This window comes from Dioscorea cayenensis, chromosome 4 (genome assembly GCF_009730915.1).
Source record: "Dioscorea cayenensis subsp. rotundata cultivar TDr96_F1 chromosome 4, TDr96_F1_v2_PseudoChromosome.rev07_lg8_w22 25.fasta, whole genome shotgun sequence".
Taxonomy (NCBI): Eukaryota; Viridiplantae; Streptophyta; class Magnoliopsida; order Dioscoreales; family Dioscoreaceae; genus Dioscorea; species Dioscorea cayenensis.
Window position 1 is genome coordinate 16,929,311 of NC_052474.1, and position 22,443 is coordinate 16,951,753.

General features: G+C 37.6%; 1 pseudogene; it reads left to right on the forward strand.

Moving 5' to 3' along the window:
* The first annotated feature begins 2,651 nt into the window (after window positions 1-2,651).
* Window positions 2,652-5,916, forward strand: LOC120258730 (annotated as a pseudogene).
* The last annotated feature ends 16,527 nt before the right edge of the window (window positions 5,917-22,443 follow it).

Here is a 22,443-nt window from a genome sequence, read left to right on the forward strand (position 1 = left end):
TAAGTTCACCAAAGCTGCTAAGGGAAAGGATGAAAATATAATTGAAATGAAAAACCATGGACTGATTGGTATATTTGATTGTCAGAGATACTGTTTGAGAAAAATTAAAAATTTCAGGGACCTATAACTAATTTTAACATTTATTAATTTGGTTTACTATATACCAAACATTTAAACTATGTTGTCTCATCCTCCATAATGTAATGTCAACTTTATTAAATTCAGGGTGTTACAAAGATATGATTTTTATTTGTAACAATAATATAATATCATTATTACTTGTATTTTGGTAATAACCCTGATGTTACAACAATTCATTGAAATACATTTATAGGTACTGAAGTCACCTAATGTATACAAGTGTATGCGCTAGTCAAGTAATACAGAGTGCTATGAAGCAGGGTTATCGATCCACAGGGAACTAAAGAATACTAGTACTAACTCTAAAGTCGACAATTAACCTAATCAAACAAGTGGAGTGTTAATGTGAAGTAAAAGATAAGAAATAGTAACACAAATAGAAAATATGGCAAAACAAGCATGAAAAAAGGGGTGTCCGGGCATAGACTTCCCTTAGGTTTGTTAGGTCATGAACAATGGTTGCATAAAATCTTGCAACCTACTTGAATCGAGAGAGTTCCTAATACATACTACCACCTTTCTCAAGGTGAATGGTAACTGGACCCATACGGCGTTAATATAGACTTTCCTATAACTGCAATGCACTTTATTGATTCTTTCTAGAGATCGCACAGATTCGAAGGACTAGATAATTCTTCTCTTGAAGCAATTGGTCCTAATCTCATATGAAGTAAAAATAAGAATCTCTTCATGAAGCTTACTCCCTATGATTGCATTATGCATGGAATCCTATGCTAACTCACTCGGAAGGATCACCAGAGGAGAAATCTCAACTCCAAAATGCCTTATTTCAAGGCTAACTCGTGATTCCCTTCAATTGCAACATGTCTATACTAGGTGAATATTTCTATTCATCACACAATTATGAATTCTCGGCTTTCGGTGTAATAGAATTCAACATGTCTATATTGATTATGAATTCTCGGCTTTCGGTGTAATAGAATCCAAGACAATAAAAACACACAATTGAATTCAACAACAATAGAATGTAATTAATTAATCAACATAAAGCATCCAAAATCTACAACCAATATCAATCAAAATATAAACCCTAGGTTCCATCTATGACCACCAAACATCAACAAGTTTGTTCTCCATTAGAGGAGAACACTCTTACAATCCAATAGTTGCGAGAGAAACAAATGAAAGCATGGAAAACCCACTTTTTCTCTTTGGACTCCTTGGGATGCCAATGGACTTCCAACCTATCTTCCACAGAATGTTGTCAAGGATGCTCCTCAATGGCTCCAATGGTGCCCTAGATGATGGATAAGCCTATCCCCCTTGTTGGATTGCTAGAGAAACCTCTCAGAACTTCACCCCCTTTTCTTCCTTTGCTTGGCCGTCAAAAGATTGTCCAAAAACCCTTAGTAAAGTCTTTTATACCTGACCACTTACGGGCATAATAATAAGGCCATAAGGAGCTAGAGATCATGGGTCGCGTACCTTAGTGTATCTTGCGGCCGTAATCTCTGCCTATAAGGTCTTCTGTCTTAGTGTTACGATCCAGCTTATGACCGTAAGTGCTAGACTATAAACTCCTCTGGATGGCTCTTGCAACCTCCTTTGCGACCGTATTGTGCTCCCAATAAGCTCATCTAAATGACACTTATGATCCGGCTTACTAGTGCAAGTCCTGCCCATAAGTCCCTCTGTGTAATCATTATGCTTTTCCTTATGGGCATAAGCATGGCAGCAAGGTTCTCTAAATAAGTCTTACGGCTATAAGTCTGGCCATAAAGTGTTCTGCCTTCTATGTTCCCTTGTTATTGATGTTGAGAGAGTTCTATCTTCTTTGTTTTGGCTCAAAATTACTTCATTTGGCTTCCTCCTTTTATTATGCATTGTCCATCACCTGAAATCACATTTTACACCATGTTAAGCATCATCATCATCCAAATAAATGCCCTAATACATGCTAATTAAGTGAATAAAATAGTTTAAAATCATGTCCAATTATACACTTATCATACATTATAAAATTAAAATTGTCACTAATAGTATACATAACTATGAGTAACATCATATTAAATTTTGTTTAAAATAGGTCATTTAGGATTTATCATAAAAAATATTACATCGATAACATAATATATTTGTCACCCAATATTTAAGTCGTCACTAGAAATATTTTCATCTCTATTTATTCTATAGATTTAGCACCAAATATTTCCCTCCATCATTTGATGCAATATTTATTTGTGAAAATGATGTCATTATTACTTATATTTTAGTGATGGGCTATGATATATGACCAAATTAAAATGTTTTTAATATTATTGACATTATATTAAATTGTGTTTAAAAACAAAACATTTAAAAATTCATCATGGAAAAATAGTACATTAATGATGTAATATTTTTGCCACCTAATATTCAAGTCATCACGAATTGTCACATTATGTCCTCTTTTTGTGATGAATAAAACTAGCCTATATATTGCTATATATATATATATATATATTTGGTGCTATAGCAAGGGTTTACTTCCTCCATTCTTATGTTATGCAATGGCCTTTGTTGTTGGTGTTGTTGTTGTTGTTCTGGCTGTCTCTTTCCACTTTCCAGTGAAAGATCTTTGTGAATATACGAATTCCAAATGGCTTCTCTTTTTTCCATTGTCAAGTTTTGTTTTAGAGTAATGCTATATGGAGCGAAGCAGTCACACGAACCAGCCACACAACTGACGTGGCTGGTGACGTGGCTGTTTCTCTCTCCGAATTTATTTCTTATTTTTTATTTTTAAAATTGTTTGATATACTCTCTCTCTCTCTCTCTCTCTCTTGTGTGCCCTAATTCTCTCATTTTCCAGCTCCCGCCGCCGCCGCTCCCTCTATACCTTATTTTAAGCCGAGCAGAGCCCGGCGCTCCCTCCCGCCGCTTATCCCTCCTCTCTCTCCTGCCCCACCGGGCTCCGGCACTGCTTCTTCTCTCTAGCGGCACGAATGATTGGCAGCCACATGACGGAAGCCGTTTCCTCTCTCTTATATTCTCTCTTTCTCGTATCTGGTATCCTCTCTCTCGGTTCCTGGCACCAGTCCGCCACTCACCCTCTCATCTCTCCTGCACCAGTGATCCCAGTCTCTGTTTTCTCTCTGCTGTGCCCCGATCCCTTGCTATCGCTCTCCTCTCGGTTCCCAGCTCTGGTCCGTTGCTCCCCTCTCAGTGCCCTTGTCTGAGAGGGTCGGTTCGCCTTGAAATTAGGTACAGAGGCAATGATGATGCCCTAAAAAACCTCTCGTGCCCTTATCTCTCTACAACGATGGCGTAGTAGCTTGGATGGCCTACTAGGAAACCGCTACTCCTATTGTTGTAGAGGGGAGGGAAGGGTGGGAGAAAATTTCCAATCGGAGCCTCTTTTTTCATTCACATGAATCCTTTTGATGTGGCTGGTTTGTGTATTTGGTTTGCTCTATATAGCATTACTCTTTTAGATGTTATTATGGCCATGATGATTTGCCCTATAAAAGAGTATGGAGAATGGGTGGTGTGGCAACATCAGTTGCAGCCCTTGATTTATCATTTTCAATGAATAGAGGGCAAGATCTAAGCCTATGATGTTCATTGTCTGAATTTTTTCTTGCCTTAAATTCAGTCTAATCCAGTTTTTAAAGAAGGAACAGGAATGCACAAATTTCATCCACAGATTTGAGAAACTCCTGGAATGCTCTTTCTGGATAGTATACTGAGGAGTATGAACAATGCATAGAGAATATCCTTCCCTCAGAAAAAGGTGACTGAGTTCTGATTTAATTCTTGGTAACATACATCCTCAAACCATTTAATATTATCTGGTAGTTACTACCACTTTTTTTAATCCATCTTCTTTTAGCCAGCTCATTTGATTATGAAGGTCTGCGTAAAAGTTTGGAGCATCTTTCTAATTTTGAAAAAAAAAAAGGACATTCTAGGGTTGTTGAATCAGGAGTTTTGAGTGGTATGAATTTGGATGACATAAAAAGGGCTAGTGAACTGTTGAGTGTTCAAGAAGGTTGTAGTGACTTTTTTCAGAAGATTGTAAGCAAAGCAAGAAAATTTTAATGTTGATATCCATGTACTTTCTTATTGCTGGTGTGTAGATCTAATCAGGTTTGCCTTTGCGTCAGGTATATTTCTCTATTTATATTTTTAAATTGGTTAGTGTTATTTCTAGATGTAGGGGCCATATTTTGACTTATTTATCTCAATATATTTCTTCCGCTGTGATTTTTCCATATTGTACAAATGGAGTTGTACCCAGCTTTCAATAACCTTGTTATAGAGAGTTACGTAATATAGGGTTTGTTGACCTCACATAGGAACTATTTAATATTGAATTTTATCTTATTTTGAAAGTTCCACACATCCCACACATACCATATCCAACTTTTCAGAGTTCATATTTCATCAATTTTGAGTTTGAAACTGACTTTTCTTCACATCATATTTTATCTTCACTGGTGCACTTTTATATGCTATTATGAAGTCAGCTTTGGATATTCCCTACTCTAATAATAGTGAGTGCTTCAAAATTTGAGGCTTTTTTTTGCTGGCTTCTTTTGATCGGGTTCTAACATTTGGGTCATCACTGGCATTTTTGTACTTATCCATTCTATTTTCTTCAACCTATCACTTGGAGCTGATAAAAGCTACAATTTGCAACATTGTTTCTCCAATCTAGAGAGCTTTTATTTGCTTTCTTTTCATTAAAATGTTCTTATGATGCCTCATATAATGCAGCTGAGCTATCTGCAAACACCATGATGGAAATTAACAAGTGGAAGAATCTTTTAAAGAACTATATTAAGAGCCAGGATGAAGAGGTACTTCTACAGTTCTACTCTTATTTTCTCTAGTCTCCTTGGATTTTTTTCCCTGGCCATTCCAATATATCTACAATCTTTACAAGTTTATCTTTTTCTAGTATTTTATGTGGTTGCTATAAAAATCGGTTTGTTGTTTGAATCTTGTCTCTGAATGATCTTATAAATTCCATGAATTTGTGTCGACAAATTGAAGTTATAATGAAATTTGAGGAGATTTGCTTAGAGACCATCAGAGAATTTCGTCCTTTGTTTATAGATGTAAGTATGTGGCTTGCTCAAACAAATATTGCATTTGGATGAGGTCTATATCGACCAAACTAAATCATTTCTATGGTGGCACAAAAATTTATGTTGTTAGTAATAAAAAAATGATCTACTTGTTTTTAATTAGTTGCTGTCACTTGCCCAGCAAATTGGGAAATGAATGTCTACATGTGGCTTCCCTGCACAGAGTTGTGTTATAAACAATATTGGAGTGAATGAATTGATGCATTAGTTGATAAAGGAATATTGGCTTCTTTCTTGAATAAGCCTATGAGTGTGTATTTTGGATTAGTCTTAGCATGGTTCTAAGTGGAATCTATTTATATGGCTATTATCAATAAGAATTATGCCTTGATTTCTAGAGTTGCTTTTATTTCTCTGTTAACGAGTTTGCAATCTTTTTTTAATGTTCTAAAATTTAATGTATTGATTTATATTATTAACAGGTTCTTTGAATGTTCTGAACATACATGCGAATGAATTTGAGTACAATGAATCTATCTCCACTGGGAACATTATCAGGAAGATGGAGTCACCCCTGAACAAAGTTGAGGCTTTCAAGGATATTTTGGGCAATGCCAGTGACAAAGATCAACACCTATCTGTGTACATTGGAGACTCAATTGGTGACCTGCTGTGTTTGCTCAAAGCAGATGTATGCATTGTGATTGAATCAAGCACAAGCTTAAGCAGCTGTAGGCATTGAGTGAAGCCATTTATCTACTTGATCCCCTCACATCAGATGTTGTTGATTTCGTTGATGTTGTTGTATCAATGTGAAGTGGTTCAAGAAGGTGTTATCAAACTTATTGGCATTGGATTGTAGCAACAACTGATGATACAAAATCTGCTGGGCATCTGAGCAGAATGTGTAAATTTGTAACAAACATGACTGCAATATCATAAAATCTGTGTTTGTAATCATAATAGTAACAACAAACATGACCTGCCTTAACAAAATTTAAGTAATGACCATCCTTGAAATACCAAAATTTCCTGCTTCCAAATCATAGGACAATATCATAAAATGGCCCAAAATATGACAACTCCATATCCATTACATGTACCACTCATCATCCTTCAAACATAAAATTGTTTTCAAAGCCAATATAGAACATGAGAACCAACTAAAAGACCTTCATTGCCAACAAAAGCATACCAACTATCTCATTGCACCCAACAAAATTAACACAAAATAAAAACCACAACAAAATAACTCTAATTATTAACAGTAAGAAGAATACAACAGATATAAGAGTATAACAATCAAACATGTTTTCATCCCAAACCGAAGAGTACAACAATCAAATATGTTTTCATCCAAAAACCTTGTGATCAATTTGCTCTTGTAATGAGTTTCTCCTTTCACATTGTCAATTCCAAAACCTTGTGAACACAAACACGAACACAAAATTTCAGTTTTTCTTATCAACAATAATCATAATCACAAAGTATTGTATACAAAAATAAATACATACGTCTTACAACTACCTCAATCAGGGATCATTGCATTGGCTTGTAAAACCCAGATTAATCGATATAGAATTTGAATTCACCTAAGATAAGATATTATAGTCCAACAAATCATTAAAAAAATTTAAATAATTGAAATACGTAACTTGGACATTAATGACAATTACAAGGGAATTACCACTCTCTATTGTGTGCAATGATCATCTTGTGCAACATCTCCCTTTGTTTGTGCCTTCTGCCAATAATAACATGGATGTTATACACACACAAAAAAAAGTGCATTGGAAAAAAAACCAAAAGAAGTAATGAATATACTACATAAAAATACCTTCTTCTTATTTCTGATTATTATTTCTTCAACTTTTGATTTCTTCCTTTTTGATGGTGGACAACCCTTACTCCTCACCTTCAAAGGAGTCAAAAATTTTTGGTGTGGTGCATCAGTCGCCTCCAATGACATAGGTGTAAACTTTTCCGTGCAAGTTGTGTTGCCCATCAACTTCTCAATTGTCTCATCCACACATTTCATCAAGAAGATGTATTTGTCGTTTGACTCTGTTCCAAGTTCTGCGGCTTTAGTAAAATGATAGCACAATTTATTATACTGTTGTTTCTCCTCACTTGTTTGTGGGTCATCATAACAATTAAGTACATATGTGTGCATGCTTTTGATGTCCTTCCTCCATCGTGGTAAAATATACTTAGAAAGAATGTCTTTCACATTCTTCTCAAGAAACACCATGCAAATGTGCCTACATATAATCCCCTTGAACTCGAACAACTGACAAGAGCATTTAATGTTAAATTCTTCTTCGTTATAGTAAACATTGTATACCACTTGCTTTCTAAATGCGCCTTCTTTCTCTTTGACAATGTCAGACACCTGAATTGAGCAGACTACCCCATGTGAACCATTGAGAGTTAGATTGCAATATATCATTCCTCGCAACTCATCTTGGAAAAATTTAAAATTTTCATTTGTGTATGCTTCTTGTAGTTGCTTCTCAAAATAGCAATCAGTGATCAATGGAAAACACGAGTTAAATGAAGCAAAATCAGCTTTGTTCTCCTTCTCAATTTTGCTTTTCAAAGCATTATCATATTGCTCAACAAACTGCTTAAGTGAATTCGTTGGACCAACATAACCATCAAAAACTGCATCTACACTTTCACTTCTTTGAGTGGTAGACATTCCAGCCCAAAATATGCCTTTAACATATATAGGAGCCCAACGATCATGAATTTTGAATAGAGAATTCAGTCATTCATTTTTCTTAATGTTATAGTCTGCCATCATCTTCAAATATATGTCTTCAAACTCATAAATATCCAATGCTTTATACGTGATGCATTTCAAAATCTTTTTAATTGCTTTATATACATTTAAACCTCCAAGCTTCTCAGGAACCTTCATGATATGCTAAAGGTAAAGGCGGTGATGGGAATTTGGGAAAACCAATCTAACTGCATCTTGAATAGCCATACACTGGTCTGTAATAATTGCTTTAGGAGCCTTGCCTAACATACACTCCAGCCAAGTTTTAAAGAGCCAAGCATATGTTTCTGTATCTTCCTTTGACAATAAACCGCACCCAAACAATACCGTCTATCCATGATGATTTACACTGACAAACGGAGAAAATGGCATGTCATACTTATTCGTCAAGTATGTTGTGTCAAAGGAAATTACATCACCAAAAGCTTCATAAGCAGCTATAGACCTCGTATCTGCCCAAAAGACATTTCTCAAACGACCTTCCTCATCCATGTCAATCAAATGGAAAAACTTTGTGTTTCTTTGTTGCATGCAGGAGAAATATTTTCCAAGTGCCGCGGCATCTCCAACGCCAAGCCTTAACTGTCTTGCTTTCGCAATATAATTTCTACAATCTTTCTCAGTGTATGTTAAATTTTCGTAACCCCCACTTTCAACCGCTAGGAAATGGAAATTTTTGCTTAGACTTATCCCTACTTGGTCGTTTAATTCAAGCCTTCTTTTCACATATGCATCAATTTTTTTATTGCACTTTTGGAAACGAGCTTTTTGTGGGCTAAGTGCATGATTATACTCCAAATTAACACTAGAAATGGTGAATCGCCCATCATTGCCAACAATGACATTAATCTTTGTCGGACAATTTACTTTGGTGGATAGCCTTGGGTTGAAAGAGTTTTTTGAAGTAGATATTCATTTGCCGCTTCTAGCACATGCTAGTGTGTAATATTTCAATTTTCCATCATCACCTAATCTCGTGCTTTTTTTGTTGATACCAAACCCTTCACGCCGAGCATACTGGACATACAATTTATAAACTTCTTCTTCAGAATCAAGCATTATACCGGCCTCTGGCACAATATTTTCAATTAAATCCAAATCTACCGGTTTTTCAGTGGCATGTATTTCATGACTTGTACATCCAACTTCAGCATTATCTTTTTCTTGCTCAGAATACCCAAGTACCACTTCTTCCATGTTCTTGCTTTAGGTATATGTCTAAGCACAAATTAGACAAACAATAAATTCATAAATAATTTGATTTTATTTACTGATTTCATAATTTACTTTAAAATAAATTTCACTCATTCTTGGATGAAAAAAGGCTGTGAAAGAAATGACTAATTGATATCTAGCACAACTAATTGAAAGAAATGACTAATTCATAATCTTGGTTGTATTATATTAATTAGGGGTATGCCACAAGTTACAAAATTAAATAACAACTACCACAGAAACAAAGAGATTAAAAAATGCATTAATGAGCAAGATCAGACAACATTATACCAAAAATTAAAAAAAAATCATAAAATGGGATTTGTAAAACCCTAAGATTTCACATAATATTTTTTTACTGAAAATTATGAACCTTAAAATGGAATTTGTAAAAATTACGATCCCCTTAAAATGAGATCTCTAAATATTATGTACCTTAATACCACCAGATCGAGAGGGGAGCAATGGACAAGCGCTGGGAACCGAGAGGGAAGCGATTGCCGAGATCGGGGGTACAGCAGAGCGGGAACCGATGGCCGGGATTACTGGGGACCAGAGCTAGGAAGCCAGCTGAGAAAGGAGAAAGCGGACCAGAGCTGGGAACCGAGAGAGGAGTGGTTGCCAAGGATCGAGGGGCACAACAGAGAGGAAACGACTTCCATCGTGTGGTGCAGGAGCGAGGAGAGGGGGAGTGGCAGACTGGAGCTAGGAACCGAGAGAGGGGGGACCAGATACAAGAAAGAGAGAGACGAGAGAGAGAGGAAATGGCTTCCGTCGTGTGGCTGCCGATCACTCGTGCCGCTAGAGAGAAGAAGCGGCGCCAGGATCAGTGGGGCAGGAGAGAGAGGAGGGGTGAGCGGAGGAAGGGAGCGCTGGGCTCTGTTCGCCGGTGACTGGTAAATAGCGACTGGGATCGCTGGTGCAGGAGAGAGGAGAGAGGGAGTGGCAGACTGGAGCCAGGAACCGAGAGAGGGAAGACCAGATACGAGAAAGAGAGAAGACGAGAGAGAGGAAACGCCTTCCGTGGTGTGGCTGCCGGGGAACCGAGAGAGAGAAAGAGTGATAGAGAGAAGGGGGGAGCAACGTACAAGAGAGCCACGTGATAGAGAGAGAGAGAGAGAGAATATATCAAACAATTTTAAAAAATAAAAAAAATAAATTCGGAGAGAGAAGCAGCCACGTCACCATTCACGTCAGTCGTGTAGGCTGGTTCGTGTGACTGCTTCGCTCCATATAGCATTACTCTTTGTTTTAGTAGTGCATATCCAACAACAACACTCATAAAGGCTGCTTTCATGACATAAAAAGAAAGGTTGATAGAGTTTTTTTTTTACATCATAATTAAAATTATCATCGATTATCAATTTTGTATTAATATAATAAAAGTGTAACTCCTATAAAGAACATAACAATAATTGCATTTTAGCTCGTTCTACATTTTATGGAGTTATAAAACAATTTAGAGCTTTTGGCCCCACAATAAAGCTAATGGCCCTTTTTTTTGTCTATACATGTTAATTTGGAGAAATACAAGTTTCGCTAGTTTACCGTTGACAACTTGTTTAATTAATGCATATAAAATCATATCATATGCATTAAAAAAAATCCATTTCATATTAAGAGAAGAAAAAGGAACTCATTTGCCAAAGAGATGTGAATGACGATATATAAATGGAGGGTGATTGAGAGTAATTAAGTGGGCCGACATTATTACTAGCCTGTCCTTGGTGGTCATTCTTGTTTCACCAATCCATTCCCTACGATGTTGCTTGTCTTTGTATCCTTTTATTTGGTGATTAATGTCCGCTCTTGATCGATATTTTTCCAACAATTTACATCTATCATTTTGTAGATAGATTGAATTTCATGTATGGAAATGAAAGAATTTAATTGAAGATCTGCATGATAGTTTTCCAATTATCAATGTAGCTTTTTAGCTTTAATAAATATAAATTTTAAATATATAGTTGTAATGATTTTTTGTTTTAAAATAATTGTTTGAAAGGCACAAATGAAAACAACCCAATTCCGAAATTGCCAGCAAAGTTCTCTGCACTGAAGGAGTCCATGGTTTCTTCTAATGCCAAATTGCCAATCAAATCTTTCACCATCTTCTCATCTTTTTATCCCATTCCAAAAGCATGGGCAATAAAGTTCTTTTTTTTTTTTAAATAGAAAATATAGTAAAAAAAGCCAATAATGTTCCAAGAATATTCTCTTTTAAAATTATTGGCAAAACACTTCTTTGCTTTGACATTAAAGACAGAGACACAGAGACAAAGACAAAAGACAACGACAACGAAAGCTTAATTAGAAGAATAATGGTGACAAATACGTCACATATCAAACAGACGTGCTTAGTTTGAAATAAGTGAATTTATTATTATTTTATTACTAGTACTGTTATTATTATTTCTCTCAATTGAATTTGGATTGTCATTGCGCATGCCCCATGAGTCTATGACGCTCGAAGATGGATAGTGCCTTCCAACGTCCTCCTCATTGCTCATAAAATAGTAGTTATCTCTTGTAAAAAATATATTATTATTATTATTATTATTATATATAAAGATAAATTTTGCATATATATTTAAAATTACGTAAGTTTTTGGTTTATTTACAAAATTATAAGTGTTTTTTAAATGGATTGTCATAAAAAGTCACTTGGTGAGAAGTTAGTAGAGTCCAAGGATGAAAAACAATATTCTAAAATATGATAAAATCATTCATGTTAGGATACTTTAATAATGTTTATCATAAATCATTTAAAAATTAAAATTATTAAGAGAGAAATATAAGATATCAAAAGTGTCACTTTTATGGTAGATCATTTAATCATTTTTCAAAGGGGAAAAATTGAGCGAAAATTTAAAATACTCATTAATAAATACAATTTTTATTTTTAAGTCTTCTCTTGACATGAACCAATGGACAATTTTTAAATCTATACAAATATCTATTTTTTACTTTAATGAAAACCCTAATTTTTTATGAAATCATTTTTGTGGAGTTCACATTGGTCCATTGTATAATAAACATTCTTGTCAATAAGCATCTAATAAGACAACTTGTAAACAAAATTTATCAACTCAGTTGCTTTCTTTGAACATTAATTATTTTGCCTCACCTTTTGATTTGATTAAAGTCTCAACTATTTGAAAACCTTCTGAAGATGTTTTTTTTTCTTTTATACAGAAGCATGTATTATGGTTGTGAAAGCCATCATATGGCTCATTTTTCCTGTTAATTGACATGTTAAAGCATTGACAATTAAATTAGTACCAACTTTTTTTAGTTGATAGGTGGATCAAGCTTTTTACTCCCTGACATATTGTGACAAGCAAGTAGTTCAAGCATTAAATCATAACACTAATAAGGTTGTTCTTTTTGAAGAAAAAGAACAGGAGCATTAAATAAATTTCAGTTTGGTGGTTCACATGATTCTTCGTAACTTGAATATATTAAAAAAAAATTATATTTAAGTAGAATAAATTATTTTTTATTATTTTAATAAATACAGATAAATTATGTGTCAAAAAGTATGTATGAGCTTTCTATATATATATATATATATATAAATTGCCTTCACTTTATATGGTGGGGATTTGATTCAAAATTTTCACTCACATATAAAGAACTATATATATATATATCAATTACCTTCACTTTATATGGTGGGAATTTGATTCATAATTTTCATTCACATATAAAGAACTCGTTCTTAATAGATTAAGGTGCGGTTGGTTAGAAATTACTTAAAGATTATTCTTGATGTTAAATGTTATTATTTTTCTTTTTATTTTTATTTTTTTCATTTTGTAAACTAATAACGAAGCCAATTTAAAAGATCATTCAAAACACATAAGGGAAAACTCCACTCACGAGCATCATGTTGGGAATTGCATGGAAGAAAAGTATAGCTTATCAAAGAGATAAGTTGACTAGTTGGCAAAGTGGACCAAATTGTAATAATCATGGATTCCCTCACACACTGTCCAAAGCATGCGTGAGACTCAAAACAAGACTCTTTAGCTGTTTGATTTCTTAATTTCGAGGAGCACTCCAAAGTGGACTTTTGTGATGGGTACCTCAGAGAAAGGACATTCATATAGGTGAGAGATGAGCAAAGAGTACTCAGGAGGCAAGCTTATAGCCCGACCAGTGCTTTCTAGGTTCAATGTATATCTTTTATGTCCTTTGTTTATAGAGTACACTGACATAATTTTTTTTTCATAGGAAACTTGGAGAAAGAGAGAAGTACACACCATATTTATATATTGACATATTATACTCAATATATATATATATATATATATATATATATATATATATATATATATAGAACATATCCTCTATGCATGTTCATAGATTTGTAATATATAAATGTTACTCTAGATCGTTGGATTTCAATCCAACGATTCTGCACTGTTCAGTGAATAATAACACTGTGCTTATAAATAATTGTACAGTGAAAAATAAAGAAAGCAACCATTCTAAAAAACCCAAACTAAACTAATCAACACAAACTAACCCATAATTAGCTCTCACTGTAGTATGATAAAGATTACAGTGCTTGTCTGTGGACGTTTTAGAGTTACTTTTCTCATATATATATATATATATATATATAAAAGTGCATTCTGTACATATTATAAATGTCTGAATGAGCAATTTTAAAGAAAACCTTACAAATAGTTGTTTTAAGCAAAGAAATAGATGTTGCTACTGTTATGTACAATGTATTCTTCATTGTATTCATACATGTATTTACGTTATATTTGTATTATGTACTCATTCCTTCTATATATATGAGAGGGATGAACCATTACAAAGGGGTTTATCCATGCTTTTTTCACCACACTTCTTCAGTCTAACATGGTATCAGACTGCCCGATTTCTCGCCGGCGTTGAACCCCGCCGGTCATCGGTCCTCCTCCTCCGGTCTTCCTCTGCTTGCTACACACGCGCACCTACTCGTCTACCAGCTTGCGCCTCTCGCAGCCCGCTGTTGCTGCCCAACACTAGCCCCTGCCGCCGTTTGCCAAGCTGAGTCTTTATCACGCTGCGCGCCTCCCACCTCCATCAAGACCTCTCTCTCACGGCTGTCCTGCAGCTTCACCGCCAGTCAGATCGCTGCCACCCTGCTCCGACAGTTAGACGCTCTCAACCCCCCCATTTTGTGCGGAACACAGCACCTGTACTACATCGTGTGCTCGCCGGCGTCAACATAATGACACCCGTCGCATGTATGACTTCATCATACGACTTCGTCCTGAGTTTGAGGCCACTCGGGCTCAGATTCATCACATCCCCTCGGCTCACACCTTAGCTGAGGCCTTTGCTATTGTACGTTCCGAGGAGACTCGCATTCGAGCGTCTCTTCACGGGGAGGCTACCGCCCTCGCTTCCCGCTTTCCAGTTGCCTCTTCTCCCCTACCTTCTTCCTCAGCTTCTTCCCGCACTTCCCGATCTCGACCTCCCCTGATCTGTCGTTATTGTGGCATCCTAGGTCATCATGAACGACAGTACCGAAAAAAGCAGAGAGGTCTTCCCCGACAGCCTCCTCATGGCATGTCCCGTAGCACCGCTACTTCAGCTCCGCTTCCTCCCACCCCTACTCCGCCCATCTCTCCAGCCGATCACCAGGAGCTCCTCACTCTTCTCCGTCAGCTTCAACAGACTCACATAGCTGATTCCTCTACAGGCCACGCTCGTTCTGCTCAGGAGGCTCCATCCACTCCAGGTAGCTCTTGGATCCTTGACTCTGGTGCTAGCTTCCACATGACCCGTGATGACACCCACCTCCATCATACTTGCCCTCCATCCCTTGCGACACATGTTCGCATTGCTAATGGCTCACTTCTTTGTCTCCTCCACCGATCATCTATCCTCTAGTGCCTTTTCTGTCCCTTTTGTATCACATGTTCCTCACATCTCTATGAACCTCATGTCAGTTAGTCAGATCAGTGATTCTAACTGTTAGGTCATTTTTGATCATACCTCTTATCGTGTGCAGGATCACAGCGGGACGGTGCTCGGAGCTGGCCGCTACCATAGTGGAGTGTATACTCTGGATTTCCTAAGACTTCCATCCCCTGTTTGTTATTCGGCTATATCTTCTCATAAGTGGCATCATCGACTTGGTCACTTATGTCAGTCTCGTTTATCTTCCCTTATTCGTCATGGTGTATTAGGAGCTGTGTCTCCCTTCCTCTGATGTCCTTTGTTTTGGTTGTAAATTGCGTAAATAGTTGCAGCGTCCATATCCTTTGAGTGTATCCCAAACTTCTGCTCCTTTTGAACTTATTCATTCTGATGTTTGGGGCCCTGCTCTTTTGTATCTAAAGGTGGCAGTCGCTATTATGCTTTTTCATTGATGATCACACCCGGTTTACTTGGATCTACTTTATACATCATCGTAGTCAACTCTTAACCATCTATCGTTCTTTTACTACCATGGTGCACACTCAGTTTTCTACCTCTATTAAGACCTTTCGATCTGATTCTGGTGGAGAATACACTTCCCATGCTTTTCGCGCCTTTTTATCTTCTGAAGGCACTTTGCCTCAGCTATCCTGTCCCGGGGCTCATCCTCAGAATGGCATTGCTGAGCGCAAACATCGTCATAACTTAGAGACGACTCGTGCTCTCCTCCTTGGCGCTTATCTTCCTCCTCACTTCTGGGCCGAAGCCGTTAGCACTGATGTTTATCTTATCAATCTCCAGCCATCTACTCATCTTTAGAGTCGTAGTCCCGGGGAGTCCCTACATGGCACTCCTCCTCGCTATGATCATTTTCATATTTTTGGTTGTCGATGTTTTGTCTTACTCTCCCCACGAGATAAGACAAAACTTACAGCTCAGTCCATTCCTTGTGTTTTTTTGGGCTAAAGCTTAGAACACAAAGGTTATCGCTGCTATGATCCTGTTACTCGACGTTTCCGTATCTCCCGAGATGTCACTTTTGATGAGTCCACCCCATTCTATACCCCATCTTCTTCCCCTGAGCCCTCCTCCAGGTCTTCCCCTCCCACTGTTGACTTGTCTTTTCTTTTCCCCATTTCTTCCACTGATGAGATACACCCAGTACCATCCTCTTCTCCATCTTGTGCTATTTCTCTAGAGATCCTTTCTCGGTCCTCCTCTATTCCCGCTTCCCCTTCTTCCCCTGATGACTCTTTCCTTCCTCCTTCTCATCCTCCTATTCGTCATACATTTCATCGTCAGAAATCTCCGGTTCCTCCACTTCGGCCAACTACCTCCCCCACTGTTGACTCTACTCCTGCGATACTCTCTCACTCTTATGCCCTTTGTGATCGCTCCACTTTACAGCCTCTTGACAGATATGCCACAGTTAGTACCCAAGTGTCTTGACTCCTTATGAGCCCGCTACCTACAGGGAGGCAGTTCAGTCCCCTGAGTGGCTCACAACTATGGCCGAGGAACTTGATGCCCTGACTCAGACTCAAACATGGGATCTCGTTTTGCTTCCTTCTCATACCACTCCGATTACCTGCCGGTGGATTTATCTGGTGAATACCCGATCTGATGGGACTCTTGAGAGCTATAAAGCGCGTCTAGTTGCTCGCGGCTTCCAGCAGGAGTATGGTCGCGATTATGAGGAGACTTTTGCTCCTGTGGCTCATATGCATACTGTACGCACACTGATTGCTGTTACTGCTACCCGTCAGTGGACCCTTCACCAGCTTGATGTGAAGAATGCTTTTCTTCACGGTGACTTAAAAAGGAGGTTTACATGACTCCTCCTCCTGGTCTTCAGGCACCTTCTGGGACAGTTTGTTGTCTTCGCCGAGCTCTTTATGGCCTCAAACTTTGAGGGCTTCAGCACAGTCATTGAGGCAGCTGGTTTTACTTCCTGTATTCATAACCCTGCCGTCTTCATACATTCCTCCTCTCGCGGTCGCACTGTTCTCCTTTCGTATGTTGATGATATGATTCTCACTGGGGATGACTCTGCTCACATTGCCTTTGTGCAGAAACTATGTGCGACCTTCTTGATGACCGATCTGGGCCCTCTTCGGTATTTCTTAGGTATTGAGATTACCTCTCACCCTGATGGCTACCGTCTCTCCCAGCAGTGGTACACCCTTGATCTTCTTGACAGATCTGGATTGAACGATTCCTGTACCGCTGCAGCACCGATGGAGTAACATCTACAACTTCGTGCCTCCGATGGGATTCCCCTATCCGATCCATCTTGATATCGGTATCTGGTTGGCAGTTTAGTCTATCTAGCAGTCACTCGGCTTGACATTTCTCATGCAGTTCACATTCTCAGTCAGTTCGTTTCAGCGCCTACTTCTGTTCACTATGCCCATCTTCTCTAGGTATTGCGCTATCTACGCGGTACTGCATCTCGTGGTCTATTTTATTCTCATCACTCCACCCTTCAGTTACAGGCTTTCTCATATGCCACTTGGGCTAGCTCCCCTCATGATCGGTCCTCAGTCACTGGATATTGTATTTTTCTTGGCTCTTCCTTGATTGTTTGGAAGACCAAGAAACAGCATACCATTGCCAGGTCTAGTGCTGAGGCTGAGGTTCGTGCCTTGGCATCCACAGTTCAGGAGATCATCTGGCTTCGCTCACTCTTACAGGATTTTGGGATTCAGCACACCTTTCCTATCCCACTTCACTGTGATAGCACTGGAGCTCTTCAGATTGCTGCCGATCCGGTCAAGCATGAGCTGACCAAACACATTTGTTTCGATGCCCACTTCACTCGATCTCATGTTCGCTCTCAAACTGTATCTCTACATTACCTACCCACCGACGTCCAAATAGCTGACTTCTTCACCAATGCACAGTCTCGTGATCAGCATCTTTTCATGTTATCCAAACTCAAGACATATGACCCGTCTTGAGTTTGAGGGGGGGTGTTATGTACAATGTATTCTTCATTGTATCCATACATGTATTTACGTTATATTTGTATTATGTACTCATTCCTTCTATATATATGAGAGGGATGAACCATTACAAGGGGATTTATCCATCCCTTTTTCACCACACTTCTTCAGTCTAACAGCTACTAATATTAAACCTTCCTCACTATGACACTCAATTGCAGCAAAAGGAGTATGGTCGTGCTCTTTGCTTGAGAATTACACATTTCATTTGATGCTAATCCTGTTACTGTGAGATAATGTCCGTGCTTTATACTAGATTGCTAATGCTGTCTTCTATGCTAGGACAAAAGATATGAAAATTGATTATCATCACTTTGTATGTGACATAGTTTCTAGCTAAAAAGGCTTTTTAAAATTCAGTTTTTGTCCACTAAAGATCAATTTGCCGATGTTCTTATAAAACCACTTGCTGCTAATTAATTGTTATTGGGACCTTCATGACAAGCTTCATGTTGTTGCTCCACCATTATTGCAGGTTATTATATAATTCTGCTATTCTATAAACATTTATTTACTAATAACATGAGTTGATTTATATATCTAGTAATTTGCTTGCAGTAAGGGAGGAGAGATATTACAATTTTTTTTTTGTGTTCGGATTAGGAAATGGTTTCCTTTTTCTTTCAAATTTTGAGAAGGGTATTATTGTTGGGTTTTTAGAAAAAAAGAAATATAAAATAGGAAAAATGAAAACGTTATTAGGCTTAGATAGAAAAAGTTAAGGTATACGCAATACTTTACAAAAACAAATGTTTGGATTAATATCAATGGTAGGGGTTAAAATGCACTTATCTCAAAAAATCATATGATATCCCCAACTCTCCAATATATTGGCATATAAGTTTTAGATTATTGAAAAGAAAATCAAAATTCATATTAATATAACAATAAATTGAGAAATCTATAATTATATATTAATAAATATAAACAAAATAAAAAAATTTTTATGATTTTATCACCAAATATGTTTGCATTTGAACAATATATTCATCCCTTTATTAATAAGCTTTTTTTTGTTCAAACATTAGATATGATTAAGGATTTGATTCAATTCATTGGATGCTAATGCGGATTACCAATGGAGAAGGCGAAGGCTTCAATAAAAACAAATTTAAGATGAAGTGTAAGATTTTAACTTATTTTTAAATTATTTATAATATTTATTATTAAGAATAACAATATTTTTCTAATATATTTTTTTATTTATTTAGCAAATTTATTGGTACAGATTATATATCATGGCCCTGGTGATATATTTTAGTTGGTTAGCAAACAATCTGAATGGTCCCAAATTAACATTTTGGCTACGACTCTGAAGTATCATACTCTCCCATGCCCTAAAGCATCATTGACCCATCTAGTTTACAAAATTTGAACACAGGGCTTATTAGATATGTAAAAGCTAATTATATATTGATTTTGACTTCTTAATTAAAAAAAAAAACATTTAAAAGTAATTTTTACAATATTTTATCACAATCCCAATCAATGGAGAATACTATACTCATTTATATAAAATCTTAATATAATAGACTGTATATAATTAGCGTCTAAGTTTATCACAACTCCATATAATATGAGTTGATAAAACAATTTTTTCTCCAAATTCATGAGAGCTGTCTAGTGAGGTTTAGAAAAACAACAAAAACTAATCCATATTTAATTTCATAAATTGCATCCAATTCCAACTTAACTCTACATCAATCCCCATATTCCCTTTTGTCTGTCTGCTCATGTGAAAGCCTTTTTCTTTTTTAAATTTTTTTAATTTTTATTTTTTTATTTTTGAAAAAGGTGTTTAAACCAATTCTAATAATCTGAAAGGAGCACATACAGGACACAAACACATGTACAATAAAACTGCTAACACCACCAAAAGTGATACAAGAGCTAACAAACACAGCCACCTGAGGATAAAGGTCATCCTCCGAACCACATCAACAGAGAAAAGCTACCCAACGGAACGATCGGTTGCCTCCTCAGCAGTAGTGCCATCCCTGTCCAAGTGACTCCTCGAATCAAGAAACTTGAGATTGCGCCTGACAGTAGCCATGGTACCTTCCATCTTTACCTTGGCGTTATTTGCAAGACCATCGAACCATGACAGAAGTATACGATTAATACTTAGGACAATGCAGTGTGCAGGAAGAATTTTAGCATTAAAAATTCTATCATTGCGTGCAAAGGCAAATATTCCAAACTAACGCCTTGATCATTAAATCCACAGAGAGCCTAAGGACCGGTCTCACAGAACATCTCCAAGCAAGCCATAAACAACTAATCGAGCTCTGAGGTTCAGGTATAAGTAACATCTTTGCAGAAGAAGCTCCACACCTCCCTAGCAAACGAACACTGAAGGAACAAATGGTCAACTGACTCAACTTCGCATGGCATATCACACACATAGCAGTTGGAAGTTTGTTACAACGCCTTATCTCCATATTTTCTAGTGATAAAATTTTGTTCTTCCAGACCAACCAATTAAAAATGTTGATTTTCTTGGGGCATTTTCTTTTCCAAAAGAACTTCGCTATTTCGCACCTCAAACCCCCATCATTTAAGAAGTTGTAAAGAGATTTCATCGAAAACACACCATTACCAAAAATGGAACATCTTTTTTTTTATCCTTCTCATCCTGCCCATGTGCCCTCTATCTTTCCCAGATTTGCACAATATCCGCCTCCTTGCAGAAAGGATGCTCCTCTAGCAGGTGGGCCAACTCATTGAAGGTTGCATCATGCTGAGAGCCTCTACTAAAAAGATCTGGCCAAACATACATAGGGGCCCTACCATTGAACCATCGGTCTTTCCAAAAAAGGGTTTTAGTTCCCAAATAAACATCACTTGTAATGCAACATCTCAAGGTAGGGAGCACGCTCAAGACACCTCTCCAGAAAAATAACACCCTCCCACTTATGCAAGGAGATAAATTCCAACTCGCACCTCCATAGTTAAATTGGATCACCTTAGCCCCTCCCCAATTGTGGTTACTTAAGAGCTTCCACCACCACTTCCCCAGCAGCGCCTGATTAAAATTATGCAAATCTAAAATCCCCTAACCACCTTGCTCTCGAGCGCGACAAAGGATCTTCCAGCTTACTAATCTACAACCTTGTGTATCAATATCCAACCTCGACCACAAAAAGTCCCTTCTAACCCGATCAATCGCTCTAATGACCCAAGAAGGCAGATGTCTACATCCAATATGTTAGAATCGCAAAAAGAACCGAGTTCACTAACTTAAGCCGACCTCCAATAGACAGATGTCTACATTTCTAGGAGGACAGATGTTGTCTCACTTTCGCAATAAGCCCCCTGCCCAATCTTGCTTTGTGTGGCCTACCACTAGAGATTGGAATACCCAAATACATTACCGGGAGAAGCCCAGTTGCATAGTTCAGAGTTAAGGCCGGTACCTCTTCCGGTAAAACTCTCATTTTGACTGAGTATAAACATGTCTCGAAAAAATTAGCCTGGAGGCCAGACATTCCTTCAAAGAGGTATAAAATAAGTTTAACAATTTTGAGATCTTCCAGACCTCCCGAGGTCAAAATAAGCAAGTCATCCACATAGTGGAGATTGCATCTATTTTTAAAGGGACCCAACGGTACACCCACTAACACCCTTGACTCCAGTGCATGATTAAACATCGCACTAAGCACATTCGTAACCAAATTGAACACCAGCGGAGATAACATGCCCCCCTGACGCAATCCTCTTTGATAACGAATATAACCATTTGGCGACCCATTAACCAGCACATTAGCTTTAGTGGATGACAGAATATTCTCGATCCAAGCCAGCCACTTAGCCTCAAATCCCCTGGCCTTGAGAAGTTCCAACAAGAACTCCCAATTTACTAGGTCAAAAGCCTTCGCAAAATCAACTTTCAAAATATACCCTGGCAGACTTTTCATATTCATACTAAAGATTAGTTCCTCACCTCACGACCCTTCAAGAAGACAGATTGAGCATAATCCACCAGCTTATCCATCACTTTACCCAACCGTGAAGCCAAAATCTTGGAGACAATTTTGATGGACGAATTAATAAGGCTGATTGGTCTGTAATCCCCCGGGCGTTCTGGGGACTCCACCTTGGGAATGAGCGCAATGTTCGCCCAGTTAATTCTCTCCAAGTTAGCCCTGCCAAAATAGAAATCCTCACAAAGATTGAAAATGTCCTCCTTGATCGTCTCCCAAGATTGTTTAAAGAAGTGTATTGGGAACCCATCCGAGCTTGGAGCTTTGTCCCCCCCTAAACTGAAGACCGCATCTTTGATCTCCTCCCTTGTAAAGGGACGCTCCAAGTCCGCCAACTTCACCTGAGGTTTGAATGC